This window comes from Acanthisitta chloris, unplaced genomic scaffold, assembly GCF_000695815.1.
Source record: "Acanthisitta chloris isolate BGI_N310 unplaced genomic scaffold, ASM69581v1 scaffold3333, whole genome shotgun sequence".
Lineage (NCBI taxonomy): Eukaryota > Metazoa > Chordata > Aves > Passeriformes > Acanthisittidae > Acanthisitta > Acanthisitta chloris.
This window is the reverse complement of record NW_008665273.1, coordinates 162,221-165,603: the sequence shown is the minus strand read 5'-3', so window position 1 is coordinate 165,603 and position 3,383 is coordinate 162,221.

Sequence of the window (3,383 nt, the reverse complement as noted above, 5' to 3'; positions counted from 1 at the left end):
AAGGGGGATTGATCTTAAGTAGTTTTGTTCCACTTACTCATTGTTAGACTTAGTATCCTTTGTTCTATTCATTTTTTTGAGATCTCAATCAAAAACGTTTTACATGAGCCACGATTCCAGCCACTGTGATTATAGGTTTCTTTGGATTGCTGAGCAAAGTGGAAGTGTTAACAAGAGAGGGTGTCTGATGTGGGTGAACTCAGGCTAGAACTTTAGAGTGCAGTCTATTCCGATAGAGAACAAGTGGGAACAGTACTGGAGGATCATGGTGATAAGATGAAGACTGGGATAAAACAGATGAGTGAAATGAGAAGAGCAAATGTGGACATGAGGAAGAGGGGGTTACTCTTCAAGTTGAAGGGAAGAATACAAACCCAGAACACCAGTATATGGCAAGAAGTGGAGCTGTGCAGCACCACTGTTTTTTGTTGAATAACAGAGCAAGCCTAAGGTTGTACTACCACTAATTGGCAGGGGTTGGGGTAAGGCTATCAACATCATACTGAAGGATCAATGTTCCAGGTAAAGAAGAAAATAATGGATTCATGACCCAAAGGGGAAAAATGTTTGAGATAAGCTAAAGCAGGCATGAATATTAACAAGGTATTTTCTTCTTTCTTTATTCTTTTCATGTTCAGGGAACCAAGACTCCATGTGTTCTTTATGCAGTCATGAAAAATATCAACTAACTGGGTCAATGTCCAATGCAGTGGAAATTATCAGCCAGGTGAGGGAAATAATGTACCTGTTCCATCAGAAAAGATGGAATTTTAGCCCCTGATTTGTATTTCCTCAGGAAACAACTTGTTTGTTAGACTGTTAGATGGATAAGAAAGTGGTTGAAAGGTCACATCCAGAGGGAAAAGAGACTTCAGTGTGACCTAATTGCAGCCTTCCAGTACCTGAAGGGAGCCTGCCAGAGAGATGGAGAGAGAGTATTTACAAGAGCATGTAGTGACAGGGCAAGGGGTAATGGATTCACACGGAGAGGGGGCATGTTTAGATATCAGGAAGAAATTATTTACTGTGAGGTTGGTGAGGCACTGGAACAGGTTGCCTAGAGAAGCTGTGGATGCCCCATCCCTGAAGGTGTTCAAGGCCAGGTTGGATGACCCTTTGAGCAACCTGGTCTAGTGGAAGGTGTCTTTGCACACAGCAGCAGGTTTGGAACTATATCATATTTAAGGTGTCTTCCAACCCAGACCATTCTATAAGTCTATGATTCTTCTTGTCATAATGCAGACCTCCCAGATGTGTGTCATGAATTACACTATCTGTTTTTCATAAGTAATCAGAACAGCCCACTATTTTGAGGGGAAGCTTCTCCAGCCATACAAAATTAATATTAAAAGACTATCAGGTGCTTTTTTTGTGGCATAAGTTGTGATTTGGATTAAAACCTATAATGTGGTTTCACTAAACCCAGGGGAAAAAATGGGTTTGCACTCTACATCCTTCTGCTTGTATCAGGAGATGGAACACCTGTAACACCGTTGCAGAAATTAAAAATGTGGTACTTTTCACTGTTAGCATCTTCTGCTACTCCAAGCAGTTACAATTTCTGTAGGTATAAGAACGATTTAGTGGAAGGACTGGGTGAGAAAGAGAAGGTAATGTCCAAGATTGGGACAATTGACTAGTGGGAAAGGATGTGGAAAATAGAAGACAAAGTCTAGGGTCATTCTAGAGCTCTCAAGTCCTCAGGTTCACCACAGCCTTTTACCACCCTCTATGCTCTTGGTTCTCTCCAGGCTTACCTCAATAATAGCAGCCTCCCCATTATGTCTCATGCCATTGCAGTTATCTCAGCTTCTCTGCATCCCTTTTTTATTTGAAGGACTGTAAGAGTTGAAGTTCAGTCTCCTTTCAGTTCTTTCTACTTTTCAGAAGACACTCGGATAACTTGTCATAACTGGTATGAAATACATCACATGGGAAATACTCCAAATGTAGCTATCAATTCTTCAATGCTTGCATTGATCATGAAATTGGCATTTTGAGTTCTCAGTGCTCTGAGAAGAATGTTCTCCACTGTTTCTAGCTTAACAACCTGAAGTTGTAAAATATTTTGTGGCAAGTGCAGTGAAAATGAAACTACAAAATGTCCAGTTTGTTGCTACTCACGATCGAGCTTGTCGAGAGCCATGTCTATGTAGATGTTTGAAAGCCAAGTTGTCTTCCATTCACTGAAAAAATCTAAAGCTTGTGTTGGAAAACTAAACATTTCACTTGCAAATTTTTTGCTAATCAGATGTTTCTTGTCAAGTGATCTAGTCTAAGATACAGAAAGTTGATCTTACAAGTTTCAAATCAGATTCTAGCAGTATTAGTGTCACATCTGTGATTCTTTTTTTAGCCAGTGGCACTAACTTTAGGCATGCTGAAATGAAACATCTTAAAAAAGATATTCTTCTACCTATACAAAATCCTGAAGACCCTATAGGTCTTAATCCTGCATATGCTTTAGTGACCTCCACTGTCACCCAATCCATCCAGATATTTCAGACTGAAATGCAGACTAGTTTTAAATTAACCTGGGTATGGCAAGAGTGCAGGCATCATAGGTCAAGGTTCACCCTGAACTATTTACTTTACTTAGAAACAGTAGAATAAAAAATATAATAATGCACCTGGAATCTTTTTACCTAAAATGTCTCTCAGAGGCTCAGATGGGTCAGAAAGGAATAGGACCAAAGGAAATATGCTTATCCAGTTAATTTTTATTTCGGTTACCACTGGAAATTAGTGTCTTGCATTAGCATGCCTCTTTCTGTCACACTGCAGTCCTTCCTTGCTTTTCTAGTGCTTGATTCTCAAATTCTTTCCCAAAATGTCCTATACTGCTCACTGTTGGAAACAGAATGCCAAGACAGATGGACTCTGTCTTTGGTGTAATACACTAGTGCTTATATTTTTTTGCATTTTTGCATCTTGCAATTTAACACACACATTCAGCCTAGAAATCAGAATAAGGGTCCAGTCACTAGATCTGTAAGGTTTTGGAACAGCCATCTCAGTGGGATTAGAGAAAGGCAAATTACTGTCCTGTCTTCGAGATGGAACTTGCTAAATTTATAAGTGGTGTGTGATGTGATCACGTGTGACATGAGGGGCAAGCCTTGATAATTCTAGGAGCTTTCTTCATTCCAATGTTTCTTATGTACAAACCCTACAATAGTCTACTCCACAGGAGTCTCTTTTGCACCTCTGGAAACCAGGAATAAGGCTATTTAAAGATGATGAGATAAGTGCTGGCAGTGGAGATAGCAACAATCTGCCTTTCTCTTGAGAATAAACCAACCAGATATATTCATTTGATGGCAGATGTCAAGAGTCATGGAAATTACAGATTAAAAATCATTTATGTAGGAAACAGATTTTAC